We start from the raw sequence: 19,512 nt of genomic DNA, 5'->3' as shown, positions 1-19,512 counted from the left end.
TGTCCTCACCAAAGTCAAGGGCGTGACACAGTCACCAAGCAAGGTGTGGGATGTTGGGGTGTACAGAGCCCACCACCCCCTCCCCCGCGTCTGCTCCCCCCCCGCCCCCAGCCCCAGCCGAGGTGAGGCTCCGACCCTCCTTTCTCCCTTCTCTTGTCTTGCTTGCTTTGGGTGGCCTCTTGGAGCAGTAGATGAGCAGCAGACTTTCTGCAAGGGCTTCCCAACTGCTCCTTCATCCAGATGGACCCAGCAAAGGAAGCTGTCCTGTGTGGTGGTCCCCGCTGCCTGCATGGGGACTCCTGTGTTCCCTCCTCCAGGCCCAGCACTGTCCTTGGTTCCCGATGAGGCAACCATAGCTCCGTCCCAACCACATTGGGACTGCATGTTAGGTCACCTTTGCAGTGCTGTGCGGCAGGCTCAGCGGAGCTTGGGGAGCTTGGCACGTAGCACCGGGCAGGGCCCTGTGGCCTTAGCCAGGCAGGTGCGCCATGCTCTGCCTGCCCTGACGAGCAGCGTCAGGCCTCTGTGGTTTTGGATGTTCAGGGCGGGAGAGGGCACTCTCAGATCAGGTCAGGGGAAGCTCTGACATTCACCTCCTTGTTTGCCAGGGCTATTATTGCCAGCTGCAGCTATTTGTACCAGAGGGCAGATCAGCTTTGTATTGCCCCGAAGCTTAGGGGAAACAGATTGGACCTTGCCAGACTCTGCAAGTGAGAAGTGGGAAGAAGAACGTGCCTTTGATGCTGGGCTCTGTCGCGGAGGAGAGGCACGCTCTCAGCCTTTCGTCTTTTGAGGCAACTGCATGACTTTGGTGGGGCACTTTCAGATGTGGCAGCTGCCCCAGGCCTGTTGTGTGGCCAGAGTGGAGATGGCCTGGTGCACTGGGGCAGGATCTTAGCTTTTTCAAGGGGTGGCATGAGAGAGAGGATGAGTTTGCAGTGGTTTTGGCAAAGTGCTTTTGAAATTAGCAAGCTGGTCTGTGGAAGAGCTTGGGCTGGCCTCGAGCATTGCCAGTGTGGACATGGCTTGCAGCCGCCACCCGGCATCACCTGGCCAGTGTGTCAGACCTGGCTGATGGCCTCTCTTGGACAGAGAGTCTCGGAGCCTTCCACTATTCCCAGAAGTCTTCTCACAGAGATGTTGAGCCAGATGAATCCCCCTAGGAGGCAACAGTGAGGCCACATCTGGAATGCAGTGCCCTGTGCAGGGACCATGAGAGCTGCCAGTAAGCTGGAGCAAGTGCAGCAGAGCCCATGAAGATGGTCAGGGCTGGAGAACACAACGTAGGAGGAAAGGCTGAAGGAGCTGCGTTTGTCCTGTCTTAGGAAGGGATAATGAAGGGGGATCTAAGACAGTGATCCAGCACCCGGAGGAGGCTATGGAGGCAGACTCTTCTTAGAGGTGCTCAGTGAAGGCATGAGAGGCATCTGGCCTGAGGTGCCCTTGGGGGAATTAGGACTGGTAGAAAGGAAACTATTCTTGTGCCTGAGAGTGGTGCAGCCCTGGGAGAGGCACCAGAGAGGCGGGAGACCTGTGTTCTTGGAGAGGTTCAAAACATAGCTGGACAAGGTCCTGAGCAGCCTGCTTTGCGTGGAGTTAGCGCTGCCTAGAGCAGAGGGGTGGACTAGAGGCCTGCAAACCTCCTGCCCACCTCAGGCTTTCAGCAATCTGTGATTAAAAGCAGCAAGAACCCGTGGAGAAATGACTTTGAAGGCAGAATGCTTCTTGCTGTTGCACTGAAGCAGATCGGAGCTTTCAGGAGGCAGGTGATTTGGGGATAGTGGTGAACCTGGTTTGAGGACACAATGCTGGAGTGTTTCCCTGCCACTGCCATTCTTGACAGTATTTGGCTGTTTCCAAAGAGCAAAGGTTGACTCGAGCCTGTTGGGTACGTGGGACAGCAGCTCTGCCCTGTGTGCTGCCTGCAGAACCAGCTCCAGATTGAGCAAAGTGCTGCCAGGGGGTGCTTTCCACAGCAGTGCAAAGTCACGGCTTGCATGTCCCTGTGTGAATAGGAATGCGTACGTGGTGGTATGAGCACAGGTGTGAACCTGTGTGCACTGTCCCAGTGTGTGTGTGTGTGCCCCTGTGTGCATGCATGTGCAAATGCATGTGTGCACACCTGCATGTAACTCTGCATGAGAATGCATGTGGTCTCATCTCCATGTGCGTACGCTTGTGTGACCCTTTGTCAAAGCATAGCTCTGCCTTCCTACAAACAGCATGATCTCTGCTGGTTGCTTCCTGCGGCGGGAGCACCTTCCGCATCCTTGCGTGGGTGGAGGTCAGCCCTGCGCAGACGATAGAGACCTGCCCTGAGGTGAGGTGGGCCCGGAAAGAGGAATGGAGAGGATGGTGTGTTACAGAGATGCGTGGAGATAACTGGAGCTGCCAGCAGGGACCCCGGGACAGAGTCAGCGCGGAGCTGCACGCACATGGACGTGATGTTGGTGCCTGTCGCTCTCCTCTGCTGCTACCAGTTTGTGGCAGGGATCTGCCTGCATCCCTTGACTTGGGCACTTTTGGGGGCTGCTGAGTGAGGGATCACGGGAGGGGAGATGTGTGGAGACTGAGCGGAGCTTGCTGGCGGATGCAGAGACCTGGGGAATCCTAGTGAGCACAGCTGACCCTGGCTCAGTTCCCATGCAGGGAAATGGAGAAGAGGGTTGACTGTCTACTCCAGAGGACACACCAAGGAAAGCCATGCTAGAGTAGGGCCACCGCAGGCACGCTTAACAGCTGCTGACTCCAGGCAGCTTGGAAGGGCTGGCACCTATGCAGAGATGGGGAAGCACATGGGGTGCCCCGTCCCCTCTGTAGCCACAGTGTAGGACTACCAGGTGCATGTCCTGTTCTCATCATGTCCCCCATGACCCTGCAGGGGCTAGCAGTTTGCAGTGCTGTGTTCAACTGCGACCATGACTGCACCCCTGGCGACATGGACATGTTGGGCCACAGAGAGCTGGGCATGTGCAGGGACAAGTGATCTGTGCAGCACTGCACACTGGGCAGGATCCCATTTGCCAGGAAGTTCAGCGTTGTGTGTTCATCCTCACAGGGCAGAAGGCAGGGTGCTGCGTGCCCAGTGCTGGTGGCACCGAGAAGAGCTGTGAGATGCTGGCTTGGTGTCTAGCAGAGGAAGCAAGTGTCAGGTGCGGGCCGGCAACGCAGTCACAGTGCCTGCGGCACAAGCAGGGCTAGAAGCCGCCCGCGCCCCTGCTGCTCTGCCACTTAGGTTCCCGGTGGCTGGGTGTCCGCTTTGGCAAGTCAGCACTAATGTTGGAGAAATCCTGTGAAAAAACCTTGCAAATAGTTAACAGGACTCAAGGACAAGGCGGAAAGAAAAACAGTACTGCAAAGGATAACGAGCTCTGGCTAAATAACCTTGATGAAACCACAGCGCTTTGAAGAATGTGAGGGGGAGGTAAGACAAAAACGTCAGAGTAACCCAGAATTCACCTTAGGTTCATTAAGGCTTATTAACATATTAAACTAGACACCCCTAAATGAATAATGAGATGGAAATGACAAGATAATGATGTTACAACCTCTTCTTCGCTTCCAATGCTAATTAACAGGAATGTGAAAGCACAAGCGCAGAGCGATTACCTGATGTAATGAAACTGTAACCAATAGAAAGATTTGCATAAAGTATTCCCTGAAAAGTGTGTATAAATCAAGAATAAGAGGGGGAGAAAGTGTGCCAGCGTTGTGGATTTATCACCTAGCACCCATCTCTGCGCAGAAATGAAATAAACAAACATCTTTACACCGTGTGTCTATTGGTTGCTTCCACACCGGGTAACAGAACCCAGATTTGGGACAACACATACAGTGTCTCATCTCCAGGACAGTGCTTTTTGATGTGTCCTGACTTCATGAGGAGACACCCTGGATCCATACCAATTGGAGAATGTTGCTCTCCCTTATTCTGCAAGCTGAAAAAGAAGCAGAAGCAGCAGCAGCAGAAGCTGCAGAAGCAGAAGGAGGAGAAGAAAGCACACTAGAAGCAGAAAGATGGGCGTATTAGGAAAGACTGTCTTTCAGCTGGGACACTCCCCAAACCTCTGCATTTAGCCGTACAAGCCTTGAAGAAAATTAAAGGGAGAGCGGTGGTTCATCAGGGCTTTCTGCATTATAATGAGCCCCATGGGGTTCTGGGATTGAACCAAATGGTCAAGAAGTCAAAGTCAGAAGCCCAGCCCAAAGGTTTGCAGAGCGTGAATGGGTCCCCCTGAAGGCCATTAGCAACAAGGGGGGCTGATGAGAGCAGAACATTGTGATCCCCAATCACAGGCAGGCAGAGGAAATGCGCAGGTGGCTCTGACACCACGTAACCTCTTCCTGTGTTTCATCAAGCAAAATGGCCAGGCACGGACACCCAGCCCCTGGGAAGGGAGTTCCTTTCCATTGCACATTGCTCAAGGCTCTTCATGGGGGCAGTGTGAGGGTGGGGGCGTGCAATGGCGAGTGCAGGGCAAGGACACAACACCTTGCAGGCTGCCCAGTGGGGCGAGGGAACGGCAAGGCCCCGGTGTCTCCTGGTTGGCCCTGGTGGCACACACAACAGCCCTAGCCGAGGGCACCAAGCCCTCAGTTCCGATGGAGGCTTTCAGCCTTGCCAGAGCCTCTGCTGTCTCCAGCACAGGCTGCCCTATGCTGTCCCATGCCTCTTGTGCGTGTGTCCCTGTAGATCGCTAGCCTGCTTTCCCACCTTGCTCTCACCCTGGCATCTCCCTGCCTTCACTGATGTCTCTTCCCTCTTACTGGCTGCTCCTTGAAACACAAAGCCACAGGATGATGACACACTCACTGCCTCAGGGGGACCTCTTACACCAAAGCACCACCCTTCAGGCGACGTTTCTTCATCCTCACAAACTAACTAAGCTGCACTTTGTGGCTCTCCTCTTCTCATGCTGTTTCCCACTGCCAAGGAAAGCTCCTGGGAGCCCCCAAATCAGACATGTTAGTGCTGAGTCAAGGGGCATAGCAACTCCCCTGGTCTGCACGGCCACCCTCCTCCCAGCACAGACCTGTGCATATCTGGCCTTATGCACCTCGGGTGCACACCACAGGCTCCCACAGCACCCTTGTAACACCCAGGCCCTTCTTGCCACACCTCAGCCTGTCAGGTCCCAGCCTGCCCAGACGTACAGCAGTCCTCTTCCCACGACTTGCCCCTTCTGCTTGTAAATCCTCATGAAGGTGCCGCTGGCTGAATCCCCGGGCTTCTCAGGATTCCACCAGACAGAAGCTCCTTGGCGTCAGCTGCTCATGTGTGTGTGCAGATGGCTCACCCACACTTTGTGGTGCCTCTGACAAGATAACAGCGGGCAGAACTAACTGCAGCACAGCACCACTACTAGCAGGAGCTGCTAGTGTAATGGCATTGCTGGCCAAGGTAGGAATTACCATCTCAAAGGCATCTCAAAAACACCAGAAGACGGTTCAAGACAAGCAAAACCTTTCCCTGTGGGGAAAGGGCAAACAGAGACGGGCTGTTTGGAGGCAAGGCTATGTGGATGGCAAGAGGGAAGAACTTAGACTGGGGAAAAGAGCGAGAAAGAGACTAAGAGGTGAAGCAAAGCAGAACCCAGGGCAGATCGTGCTTGTGTCTGATGTACTTCCATGGTCCCACGGAACCTCAGTGTTTTCTCCAACATCAGCAAGAGAAGAGCTGGAGTGGAAGGAATCACAGGCTTGCTGAGGCAAGGCAGGACCTCCGGCGGCCTCTAGCCCAACCTCTGGCTCCCAGCAGGGTCAGCTATGGTGGCAGAGTAGGTTTCCCAGGCCCTTAGGTGCTCTTGAAAGCTCTTCTCCAGGCTGAACAAGCCCCCTTGCCTCACCCAGCAAGCACTTCTGATCCCCAGCCATCTTGGGAGCAGTCCATCGAACTCACTCACCCGTTCCAGGTGTACCCGCTGACCCTTTCAACCTGCGATGAGTTTTAGCAGTTAGCTGTGGTCTGCAGAAAGGCCCCTGGGAGGAGGGAGGCAGTACCCCAGCTCATACTAGGCCTCAGCGACTTGTAGACCAGTTGGACAGGCATCAGTCTGCATGCTGAGGGAGCTGGCTGTTGTCATGGCGATGCTGGAGCGATGCTGAGAGGAAACCCCTGCAAATAGTTAACACGACTCAAGGCCAAGGCGGAGAGAAAAACAGCATTGCAAGGGATAACCAGCTGCAGCGGAATGACCTTGCTGAAACCACAGCACGTCAAAGAATGTGAGAGGTAGGCAACTCAAAAACAGCGGAATAACCCACAAGTGACTGTCGGTTCATGAAGGCTTATTAACATGTTATCCTAGACATCCCTAAATGAATAATGAGATGGAAATGCCATGATAATGATGTCACCGCCTCTTCTCCACTTCGTAAGCTAATTAACAGGAAGGTGAAAGTGCAAGCGCAGAGCGAATAATGAAATTGTAACCGGTAGGAAAATTGGTATGAAGTACTCCCTGAAAAGCGTATATAAAACTGGGGGAGGTTCCTGAGCTCTGGAAGAAAGTAAAAATCACTCCTACCCACAAGCACGGCAAGAAGGAGGATGCAGACCTGGCAGCCTGTCTGCATGTCAGCCTCAGCTTGATCCCTGAGAAGGTGATAGAGAAAATCCTCCCCGGAGCCCTTTCCACACATATTTTCCCCAGAAGGGGACTGGGAATACTCAGCATGGCATAAGAAAGGTAACTCTACAATGAATGGATGGGCTCAGTGCGTAAGGGCAGTAGGGCAGCAGGTGCTGTTTATGGGGCTTTCGTAAGCGGTTGATACACCAGAGAGTTGTGCAGCCATTCAGGAGGACCTCACTTTAATGAATGACTTCTACTCCAAAGTGCATGGGGAGCCCCGGGAACCGCGCAGAGCGGTCACAGCTGGGAAGCTGCTGGACACCCAGGTTGGATGGCCAGCCAGGAGTCACTCCGCGTCCCCTAAAGGCCCTTTTCACAGAACGGGTAAGGTTGGAAGGGACCTCTGGAGATCTTCTAGTCCAAACCCCCTGCTCAAGCAGGGTCACCTACAGCAGGTTAGACAGGGGTGCATCTGGGCGTGCTTTGAATAGCTCCAGAGAAGGAGATTCCACAACCTCTGTGGGCAACACGTTCCAGTGCTCTGTCACTCTCACAGTAGAGAACTCCCTCCTCATATTCAGGCAGAACTGCCTGTGTTTCGGGTTGTGCCCGTTGCCTCACGTCCTGCCGCATGGCACTACCGACAAGAGTCCGGCCCCATCCCCTTGACACTCTCCCTTCAGATCCTTATACACACTGAGGAGAGTTACACACTTGGTCAGACTAGAGCTATTTCTTCATCTCGACCATATGCAGCTGGAGTAGCAACTGGCTGCAAAGCAGCTAGACATCATTGACAAAGGGCAATATGCATGTCCGCCCTGACTGGATTGGTCAGTGGGTAGAGAGCACCCTTTGGGGCTGCTCTCACGTGCTCTGCCAGTTGCCTGAGTCCTCACCAGATCTTCCACAGGTGCTCTTACTACACATGGGCACATCTGAATGCATGCAAAAAGAGCCAGTGTGGGAAAAGGAACATCACAGACAACATTGCTGCTGCTGCCAAGACCCTAATGAGGTTCTAACCTCTTCCTAATGCACCCCAGGATACCTGTGGCTGCCTTGGCCACAGGGGCACGTTGCGGGCTCATAATTAACTTGTTGTCCACCAGCACTCCCAGGTCCTTCTCTGCAGAGCTGCTTTCTAGCAGGTCAGGCCCCAGCTAGTATTGGTGCCTCGCGTTATTCCTCCCTCAGTGCAGCACTCCGCACTTGCCCTTGTCAGACCTCAGGACATTCTTCTCTGCCCCAGTCCCCAGCCTGGCCAGGTCTCTCTGAATGGCAGCACAGCACTCAGCTGTATCAGCCACTCCTCCCAGCTTGGTATCGTCAGCAAACGTGCTGAGGAGATACTCTGTCCCTTCAACCAGGTCATTGATGAATAAGCTGAGCAGGATGGGACCAAGTCCTGAGCCCTGGGGAACTCCACTAGCCACAGGCCTCCAACTAGACTCTGCACAACGGACGACAACCGTCTGAGCTCTGCCGTTCAGCCAGTTCTCAATCCTCAATCAACCTCACAGTCCACCCTGTTTTCCTCCATATGCTTGGAGATGGCATCCAGAATGAGCTGTTCTATCACCTTTTGAGGGATGGAGGTGAGGCTGACTGGCCTGTAGTTACCTGGGACCTCTTTCTTGCCCCTTTTGAAGACTGGAGTGACATTGGCTTTCTTCCAGTCCTCAGGCACCTCTCCTGTTCTCCAGGACCTTTCAAAGATGATGGAGAGTGGTCTGGCAAGAGCATCTGCAGCTCAGTACTCGTGGGTGTATCCCATTAGGACCCATGGGTTTGTGAACATTAAGCTTGCCCAGAAGATCTCTAATCCAATCCTCCTGAAGCAAGGGAAAATCTTCCTTTCTACAGACTTTCTCCCTTGTCTTCAGCCTCTGGGATTCTTGAGGGCTGCCATTAGCAGTGGAGACTGAAGCAAAGAAGGCATTCAGTAATTCTGCCTTCTCTGCAGCCTTCGTCACCAGGGCTTTTGCCCCATTCAGCAGCACGCCCACATTTTCCCCAGCCTTCCTCTTGCTGCTGCGGTATAGGAGGAAGTCCTTCTTGTTGTCCTTAACATCCCTCGCTGGACTTAATTCCAGCTGGGCCTTAGGCTTCCTCGTCACATCTCTACATACTCTGACAGCATTCCTATAATCCTCCCAACTAGCCTCTTCCTGCTTCCACATTCTGTGTACTTTCTTCTTCTGTCTGAATTTGGCCAAGAGCTCTTTGCTTATCCATGCCAGTGTCCTGCCCCATCTGCTGGACTTCTTTCTCCTTGGGATGCCTCACTCGAGCTTGGAGGAAGTGATGCTTGAATACTAGCCAGCTCTCTTGGACCCCGCTTCCGTCTAGGGCCTTAACCCATGAGACTCCACCAATTAGGTCTCTGAAGAGCCTGAAGTCTGCTTTCCTGAAGTCCAGGGTTGCAGTCCTGCTTGTTGCCTTAGTTCTTTCCTGCAGGATCCTCAACTCCACCACCTCATGGTCACTGAAGCCAAGGCTGCCCCCAACCTTCATATCTACAACCAGTCCTTCTTTGTTGCTTAAGACAAGGTCCAGCAAGAAAACCTTCCTCGTAGGCTCCTCCACCACCTGTGTCAAGAAGTTACCATAGATGTACTGCAGGAGCCTCCTGGACTGTTTGTGCCTAGCTGTGCTGTCCTTCCAGCAGATGTCAGGGTGGTTGAAGTCTGCCATGGGAACCAGGGCCTGTGACTGGGAGGCTACTTCCAGCTGTCTGTGGAAGGCCTCATTGACTTCCTCTTCTTGGTCAGGTGACTTGTCTTAGACACCCACAACGGGGTCCCCATGCTAGCCTGCCCTTTGATCTTCACGCATAAGCTCTCGACTGCCTCCTCCTCCACTCCTAGGCAGAACTCGAGGCATTCCAATTGCTCTCTCACATAAAGAGGAACTCACCACCTCGCCTTCCTGGCCTGTCTTTCCTAGAACGCACGTAGCCATCCACGACCGCATTCCAGTCATGTGAGCTATCCCACCATGACTCTGTATTACCAGCTCCATTACATTTCGAGCTTTACAAATCTTTCTAGTTTTCCTATACCTCTGGCGTATTCAGTGTTGTCCAGCATCTGTCGTAGGTGTAGAACTGCTAAGCTCCAAGAAATTCTTCTCCTTAACAAATGATGAGTTCTTGAGTTCAGCGCAACCAGCCGGCACAGCCCAACACTCTTCAAAGCCTCAGGCTGGGAGCAGAGAGGCTGGGGAGCATCTGTGCTGAAAAAGACAAGAGGATTTTGGCACACCAAAGGCAAAAGAAGAATCACAGAATCGTTGAGGTTGGAAGGGACCACTGGAGATCATCTAGTTGAACCAGCCTGCACAAGCAAGGTCACCTACAGCACGTTAGATGGGATTGCATCTGGGCCGGGGGACCCAGCGCATCCCCTCAGGTGCAGGACAGAGGCTCCCAGAGGTGACTAGCCTCAAAAATGGGCAGAACCCCTTCTCAATGGTGCCCAGCCTTGGTCCTGGCTCTGCTCTATCTGCACCCCGTGGTGGGGGGTCACCACTCAACCACTGTCCCAGCCCATGCCATGGGAGATGCTGTCCTGGGCTGTTCCCTGCACAGGGATGGGGAGCTGCTACAGGTTTCACATGGGTTTGTGCTTCCCAAGGAACACCTTTTTTGCTTTAAAAATGCAGTTAGCCAAATTGTAATTAGAGAATACCTTCACCTGCTTTCTTGTTTGGATGCCAGAGGATTAATAGCTGAATTAAAAAACAACTACAAAAAAAATCCACTCCAAATTTTGTCTCTCTTGCCTCTACTAGCTAACTGGGCATTGAAAACTTCTCCATGATTGTTAATCATCAAGGAACAAATCTAGTACCTAAGCTTAAAGGAAATTAAAAGGAAAAAAAAAAAAAAGTCCCGAAAGGGGATATTCTACTTCAAAATGAAGCAACGTTTTTAAAGGTCAGGCAGGAGCTGTGAGCACAGAAGCGGTGCCTGCAGTTACCTTGTGATACACTCCAACATGCAATCCTTTCTGCTACAACTACAAAAAAGGGGTTCATGCCCGCGGAGCCCTTGGCTGAGCAGCTCTGCTCATGTGGACACACCAGCACTGCACAGCACTTGTATAAATCCACAGATCTGCATTTACCCCTCCAGCCTTTGCACTTCCTTGCCCACAGCCCTCTGCAGCCCATTACCCACAACAGGCACACACGAGTGCTGCCTGGTCCACATTTACTGCACAACCAGGCAGGTTGTGGCACCATGCAGAGGGCCATTGACAGGCTGGAGAAAGGGGCAGAGAGGAACCTCATGAAGTTTGGCAATGGGAAATCTCAAGTCCTGCACATGAGAAGAAAAATCCCCAGGCATCAGGACACGTTGGGGACTGACCAGCTGAGGAGCAGCTTTCCAGAGAAGGACCCAGGGATCCGGGTGGGCAAGTTGGCCATGAGCAAGCAACACGTCTGTGTGACAAAGGCGGCCGACAGTGTGGCTGTTGTGAGGAAAAGGAAGTGCAAGGGGTCTTGTATCTGGATGCACATCAACAGAAATGCCAGGAATAAGGAAAGTGCAGAACAGACTCATGGACACCCCTTCTGCCCACTCCTGGTCTAGCACTAGTCTTTACTTCTTCACATCAGGAAACTGTTTCCCCAAAAGAAACTAAACAATCCCTCAATACCTACAGTACTTGCACCAGACCAAGCGAGCACCCCCAGCACTTGGTGCTCAGACCTCAGCTGAGCGGCTGCTTTTCCCAGGCTCTCTGACTCAGGAGAGAGAGTGAAATGCTCCCACAAGGGCAGCCCGAGCAACAAGTACATGGGCAAATTCAGGTGCACAAGGTAGATGAGGCGGTTGCTGCACCCAGGCCCCTCTGCTGTAGTCCTTCAACCTCCTGTCAGCAGCATCACAGATGCCTCCATCCTGATATCCTGACTAGTGATTTCTTCTTCTTAATGCACATGGCATGAAAAGAACAGATCTGGAATTAAAACCTCTCTTTCTTTCCCTTCCACATCCACAGACACTGAAAACAACCTAGACAATCTAGCTGCTGCTAGCAACCCTCTGGTTTCTTCATTGTTTTCTCTGAACGGTTGTTTTGAGTGTGAGTTTTGTTGTTTTCACAGAATGACAAAATAGATGATATTGGCAGGGACCTCTGGAGATCCCCTGGTCTAACCCACCTGACCAAGCAGGGGGGCTTAGAGCAGGTTGTCCAGGACTGGGTCAGGCAGGTTTGGAGTATCTCATCAAGCCAAGACTCCAAAAACTTCTCGAGGAACCTCTTCCAGCGCTTACCTACCCTCAGAGTGAAAAAGTGTTTTTCTGCCCTCAGGTGGAAAGTCATGATTTGCCATTTTGTGCCCATTGCCTCTCTTCCTCTTGCTGGGTGCTAGAGAACCACTCAGAGTCATGGTCTCCATCTTCCTTAAACCCTCCCGTCAGATATTTAGATACCTGGAAAGGATCCCCACCAGCAGTCTGCTTTACAGCAGAAACAGTCCCAGCTTTCTCAGTGTCTCCTCCTATGGGAGATGCTCCAACCCTTCAGTCATCTTTGTGACCCCACAGCACCAACATCTCTGACACTCACAGCAACTATAGACATGACCCAGGGAAATGAGGAGGGCAAACAGGGACAGGTTTGCAGCTGCAGATACAGAACAAACCTCTCCTCAAGGACTGTTAGAAAGAGACAATCCACACAACCACAAGAAATGATCTTACAACCACAAACAGCAGCCATGGGCCTGGCACTGGCCAGACACTACTGCAAAAATGACCTCACTGGCAGGCACTGACCTGTCTGACTCTGCAGCGTAAGGGACCTCACAAGCGCAAACACCAGCCGTGTTACTAGCAGTGACCTATCTGGGCCTCAGGCAGAAGTAACCAAACAGCCTGATAGAGCAGACACGGCCATAGCACTGGCCTGTCAGGGCCTCAGGCAGAAGGGACCCCACTGCCACAAACCATAGCCATGCACCTATAAGAAACCCATGAGGCACTCAGGAAGAGGCGGCCTCACAAGCAGCCGTGGACCTAGCACGAGCCTCTGTGGCACGGAGGTCCAAGTGACCTCACAACCACAAGCAGCAGCCAGGGCCCAGCAGCGACCCGTCCGGCACTGAGGAAGAAGTGACCCCAGAAACACAAAGAGCAGCCATGTGAGCAACGCTGGCCTAACAGACACACTGCGGCAGAAGTGACCTCACAGCTACAAACAGCAGCCAGGGGCCTGCCAGTGACCCCTAACAGGGTCCCTGCTGCACAAGCCACCTCACAACCACGGACAGCAGCCATGCGCCTATCACTGGCCTACGAGGGCCTGAGGCAGAAGGGGCCTCACAAGCACAAAGAGCAGCCATGGGCCTGCCAGGGCCCTGTCAGGCAGAGAGGCTGAACTGACCTCACAGCCACAGAGAGTAATAATGTGTCTCCTTGTTGTCTGTCATTTACAGTTGCAGAAGCGTTTCAAATACGTATCAAAGGAATTTAATTGCAGCTTGCCTATCCCGTTCTCAGGAAGTGGTGACTTCACAGTCTCCATCAAAGCCATCTGCTGGCATATCTGACAGCACGGCAATAGCGACCTCACAAGCAAAAGCAGCAGCTAGGTGCCTACCCCTGGCCTCTCACATACTTAAACAAAAGTGTCCTCACACTCTGCATTGAAGCCATGCTCGTGCTGTGGCCTCTCATGGACAGAGGCACAAAAATCTCAGAAGCACAAACAGCACTAATGTCTGCACTGCGGCTCTGCCAGGTACTCATGCAGAACCAGAACTCAGAACCAGAAACAGCAGCAATGGGTCTGCTGATGGCCTGTCAGATTCTTCAGCAGCAATGATGCCCTAGTTAGATTCCCGGGGGCCAAATGTCCTGTTTGGCAAGCCAGCACAAACTCTCTCTCACACAAACACTCTTCAGCAGCAAGCAGTTTATCAGTAGATACTTACAAACAGACGGACTCGATGGTAGTCTCAAGAAGGACCACTCCAATGCTTGTCCCGATCATCTGCATGATGAGAGAGAGAGTCGACAGGCACAATCTTTTCAGGCATCCCCGAGGAGGCAACGTGGCCCTCTGCTGTGTAGCAGCCTCCCTCTCCTCTGGCAAAATTCCGGTATTTATGATTATTGGTGGTAGGTGGGAGTCCCGGCACATGGGGCCAACAAGTGCAGGGAGTCTAGCCCAACTCTGCCCTGCTTGCATAACTGGGCTATGATACTGCGCACACATGCAGACTTATTTCGGGGGCCACTTTGACTTTGGGGGTCACTATTTCATTACTCTTCAACTGGAGACCTTCATGTTGCCTGCTTCTCATGGTTATTCTGTGGCTTCCTGCCACGGAATCTATATGTAACCAAACGCTGTTCTTTCTCACAGATTTCCAAGACCTTCTTAGTTACTTATTTGTACTCTGCTTAACACAGTGGTACTATTCTAGGCACTAAAAAGTTACAATATTAGACCATTCTCACCAACTATCAGGTAGTATAGATACAAAAGTTACAACACGGACCATTCCCACCAACTATCACCTGGTACAGATACAAAGGACAACAGAATCTGCATCGAAGGAATGTGCTTCCGTGTTGCTGGACTACCAGGCCCTAAGCACAAGGGCAAAAGGAACCATGTGCTTGATGTTGTCTAATCAAGTACTGAAGCAGAAGTCACCTCACAAGTACAAAAAGGAGCACTGTGTCCACTAGTGGCCTAGCAGACACTGAGGCCAAATTTCATTACCAACACAAACATCAGCAATATGCATCAAGCGGGACTGGCAGCTCCTGAGGCCGAAGTGACGTCACAGGCATCCATGGAGCCATAGATCTGCCTGGCCTGTTAGGGACTCAGGCACAATTGCCCTAAACAAGTACAAACAGCAGCAAGGGGCCTGCTCCCCGTTCATGAAGCACTGAGACACAAGGGACCTCACCATCTGCACCAAAGCTAGCGGCATGCTGTTGGCCTACCAGGTTCAGAGGCACAACTCACCTCGCAAGCACAAAGGGCATCAAGGTGCCTGCTGCTGGTCTTTCTGGGACTGAGTCACAAGTGACCTGAAAGGTGCAAACCTTCACGGAGGAGAAGCTCACCTGCGCCACTCTCGTGGCCCTTCACTACACTGTTACCACTCCAAACATAACAGTCCCCTGCAGATGGGTTTCATCTCCTGGCAAGGCTCTCTCCAAGACATGGGACATCTTCACTCTGTCACCCTGGGCACAATCCATAAAAGGGAACAATTGGTTGTGCCTTTCCTTTATTACCATCAAGACTGAGCTGTGAGCCTTTGCCCTGGAGCACTTACACATTGCTCACTGCCTTCCCTTGCCTCCTTCTCCCAAATATACAGAGAATCTATTGCGCTAACACCAAAGGTGGCCAAGGACCTCTGGGCTCACAAGGTGTGTGCAAATGATCAGCACAAGATCAGGCACCAAGCTGGCTCCTTACATGATGCGGCTCTTTTCACTGGGCAGCATCCCGCTGTCTTTAGGCAGAGGAGGTTGCTGCTTTCCACCTCCCTCCCCTCAAGAACCTCCACCTAGGGCGGGGGGAAGGAGTTTAGTTTACTAATACAAAGTTAAATATACAATGTAGAAACATCAGAGAGTCCTAAAGGCCTCCTGAGCCCAAAGTAACCTTACAGTGCATATCCTTTATCAAAGCTATCCTGTTTAACGCCTTAGGAGCATAGTTTGGCTTGCAAAGCTGAAGTTGTTTTATGCAAATAACTCTGTGATTCTCTTCAGTATTATGGTCCCCATCTTTTCAGATACTCGTCTCTTACCTAAGGGAGTCATTTCTGACCTGGCAGTTCAGATGTCCATCTCAGCTGAGCATATTTTGCAATGTGTCACTAGGTTTTTGGAGGCCTGCAGTTTCTGCAATTCTTGCCAGGGTCCCCAGACAGAATGCTTACTAAACTCCCACTTTCAGCTGATCAAATACAAGTAACCTTCCCATCAAAAGCCAAGCCATGTGGCTACTGCTGGTCTGTCAGCTGCTAAGGCAGGAGTGACCTCACACACACATGCCTCAGCCATGACCTTGCTGCTAGCCTGTCCGAGGCTGAGGCAGACACAACTTCCCAAGCAAGAACATAAACCCTGTCCGTCATAGAAACTGCAAGGCCAGAAGCAACCACATGTGGGTCTGGTAGGTGATTGTTAGGACCTCTCTAGCTGAGCAGCTGACAGCTGCTCTGATGAGCCTTTGGCTCATGCCTGAGGTAATTGTTTGCAAGATCACTTCTGCCCAAGGACCTGGTAGGCCACCATGAGGCACAGGGCCAGGATGCTGATAGTGAGGTATTTAGAACTGAGTATCGGGCATACCAGAAACAGTTGCATGGCTCGGATGGTGACTGAGAGATCACTTGCACCTCAGCCTCTAAGAGGCCAGCTGCAAGCACGTGGCTGAGGGGATGGTTATGGTGTAATTTCTGCCTGAGCACCTGACTGGATGGAAGCCAAGACCATGCTAAGGTCGTTTCCATAAGGGAAGGGGAAAGATCATCAGCAGGCCCATTGGCTCGGTAGGCGATTAGGAGGTCAGTTGCATCTGGTCAGCTGATGCAGCTCCTGGTCACCAGGAGACTGGTGGCTGGAGACATTTTTATGAGATTTATTGTTTCTCAGAAGCCCATAGGGCAGTGAGAGGCACACAGCCATGAAGGTGCCGGTGAGGTCACTTCTGTGTCTGCAGGTGACGGACCATGAGCAGGCACATAGGTGGGAAAGTGACTGTGACGTCACTTCTGTGGGTGAAGCTGATAGGCCAGCACTTCCCTCCTGTCTGGGATGAGTGGTTGTGAGGTCACGTCTGCCTGAGTACCTGATAGGCTGCCGTCAGGCACAGGGCTGGGATGTTGGGTTCTGTGGTCATTCCTTTCCGCGGTGTGCACGACTTACTCTGTACAGAGAGTGAGGAGTGGCATGGACAGCCCTGGGCAGGGAGTGTTCGGGGGCCACTGAGCTCTGCGCAAGACTCACAAATATCTTTTTAATGGTGCAGGCATGACTGTAAAAGAAAGGCTACTGGATCTTTTGAGGGCGATTATTTTTTCTTTAAAGGAAAGTGATTTCCAGAACTGGGGCGGACTGCAGCCGCAGGAATACAGACAGCTGGTGCCATTGTAGGTGCCCTGTTCTCCTCTGCCCAGCCTCCATCTGCAGCTCCGAGGGGCTCCCACAGGTCCTCCATGAGAGCTGCCAGGCCCAAGCAGCTACCTCCGACACACTGGGGCCTCCCCAAGTGCCCCTGGGTGCCTGTGCTTAGACACCTGAGCTCTGCCTGGAAAGGTGAAGAATTGTTTTCAACATTTAAAGAAAAGATAGGAGCACCTTCTCCTCAGCTGAAATGGCTGAATAGTTTTAATAAAATGTCAACATTTTCCCATGAAGGAACACTGGAAATTTTCAGGAATGATATTAATCTCAGAAGAAGAAGTACTGCTCTGCCCCTTGCCTTGCATTACCACTGCTCGGGCTATAATGCTGTCGATGTAATCTCACTGATCTTTCACATATTTGCACCTGTCCTCATCAAAGTGGTCATGTGTAAAGTTCCCTTTATATCAGACTATCTGGACTATCTGGAAAACTTTCTGTAACTTTCCCGTTTTCCTCCTCCCCTTGCTCATTATCCATCAGATACCGCTCAGCTCTCCAGTTGCTGCTCTGAGCCTCAGGGAGCCTCAAACTTGCCTTGTCTTTTGAGGAGTCTGATTGTCTCCTTAGTCTACTCCGTAGCAGTGCTTCTGTCTATCCATTTCTACCTACCAGTCAAAAACAGTCCAAGGAAGGTAATTTCTTGTGGAAAGTGGCCCTCACTGGAGGCAGCTTGGACTTAACATACAGTAGAGGAGTGCATTTGACTGTGTATTAAGCTGTATCTTATTTTATTTTTGTTTGCAATTAAGAAAAACCCTCCTATGTCTGCAGCCAACTCTCTAAGGAGGGCAGGTGGGAATTGGTGCATAGGAGCTGCAACATTCAGCTACAGATTCGAATGGAAACAGGCTAGGTTTTAACAGGAGTGATGTAAGTCTCCAGTGGCTGATGAGAGAAATGGCAGGGTTGGGAGGTGAGGAGGAAGGTTGTCTGTAACAGGTCACATATTGAAAATACTGCTTTTTCCTCATGTTCAGGTTTTATTGTGGTAGAGACAGTCTGCCCATTGCCTCTTGTCCTGTCGCATGGCAGCACTGATCCGAGTTCGGCCCCATCCCCTTGACACTCCCCCCCGCACCCTCCCTTAAGGTATTTGTGGCGATTAATAAGATCCCCTCTCAGCCTTCTCTTCTCCTGGCTAACCCCCCCCAAAACTGCCTGCCCCCTGCCCACAGCCCCTACCAGCCCGATTTGCCCCATGGCTGCCGCTGCCTCAGCTGCCTCAGGAGCCCCAGCCCCTGGCTGCCCCTGGGCATGGAGACTCCCCACCAGCTTCCCTATTTCAGACCTACACGGGGAATCCCTGGCTCAGAGGTGGCCCTTCACGGGTCACCTTTGTGTAATTAGCTAATGAGCAGCCCCCCTCACCTCCTAGCCAGCCCCACGGAGGCCTCACTGCAGTGAGCTGTGGCAGAGACTGACCGGGGTGATGTCAGGGCCCTTTGTGACCTCCACTGTCCCCCCCACTGTGACTCCAATGGTCCCTCGTGGTGTCACGTAATGCCCCACAGCATCGCCTCAGTGTGAGGGGAGGGGGACGGCTAGGATCTCCCAGGGAGCTCCCTCAGCCAGCCCACGGTCCTGTGAAGGCCCCCCTTTCACCACTGCTCCTTCGTGTCCCGCCTGAGCCCCAGAGCTGGCATGGCAGGGAGACACCCCAGCCGCCCTGCGGCAGTGTGGGGTGAGGATGAGGACCATCCCCCCAGCCACCCCATGGAGGCCTGGGTCAAGGAGGAGGCCAGACCCCCCAGACGCCCAAAAGAGGCTTGGGTTGATGATATGGAGAGACGCCCTGACGTCTCCATGAGAACTGGGGTCAAGGAGGAGGATGGACCCCCGAGCTGCCCCATGGAGGCCTGTGAGGAGGCTGAGCAGGCAGATGTGGTCCTTATGGCCATCGAGGGCATGAAGGACAGCAGTGCCTACAACACCTCAGCGGCAACACACATGCTCGAGGATATGATGGGATACTGCGCTGCCAAGCCAGAACACGTAAGCCTCCAGCCCACTGGTGATGACCCCCAAGCACGGGGCTCTAGAGCACAATTTATCTGGCAAAGGGGTTTCCTGTGGCAGCAGGCTGGTGCCAACCCGTCTTTCTTCCAGTTGCAGCTGACTGTGGCACATATCTATGAGCACCTGCCAGGCATCAGTAAGGCCGCAGCCCAGGACATGTTGAAGACCTTCCTTCTCCGCCTGACATGCCACTACCCCAGCGAGGTGGTCACTGGCCTGCTGAGCTGCTCCCCGACCTGTGACAGGTACACTTCCCCTGGTGCCAGTCTGAGTGCAGCAGCCGCAGGGCTGCAGCTCTGCTCCCTCCAGGCCTCACAGATCTGCCGGGTGGGCCAGCGCTGGCAAGGGTCAGCAGGATGCCACAATGCTGACCTGACCCTTTCTGGCTTGGACTCACAGTGTTGCCGTGGCCATGTGGGAGGTGATGGTCTCCCAGTCTTTGACAGCGGAGAAGGTGCTGCAGGAGCTGCTCTGTGTGGTGCAGGAGCGGCCCTTCTGCAAACCGGGCACCACCATCAGGGACCTCAGCTGCATCCTTCCTCTGACTGTGAGTTGCCCCACAGGCTTGCTGGCTGAGCAAAGCCTCCCCGTGCATGCAGCTGTGGCACTAGTGAGGGCTGCCATTGGTGTCTTTGCAGGCAACCCGGGCACTGAACATCATCCTCCTGCAGCACACGTGCAAGCAGCAGGTGAAGGCACTCTTCCCCCGCCTCTACCTGGCGCTCTTCTTCCAGCTGT

General features: G+C 52.9%; 1 pseudogene; it reads left to right on the top strand.

The window, feature by feature from the left end:
- Nucleotides 1-19,512, top strand: part of LOC134154808 (DNA polymerase epsilon catalytic subunit A-like) — a 328,895-nt pseudogene that overhangs the window by 26,129 nt on the left and 283,254 nt on the right.

The sequence above is a fragment of the Rhea pennata genome, unplaced genomic scaffold (assembly GCF_028389875.1).
Source record: "Rhea pennata isolate bPtePen1 unplaced genomic scaffold, bPtePen1.pri scaffold_45, whole genome shotgun sequence".
Classification (NCBI taxonomy): domain Eukaryota; kingdom Metazoa; phylum Chordata; class Aves; order Rheiformes; family Rheidae; genus Rhea; species Rhea pennata.
The sequence above is the reverse complement of the archived record's forward strand: the minus strand, read 5'-3'. Positions and strand labels throughout refer to the sequence as shown.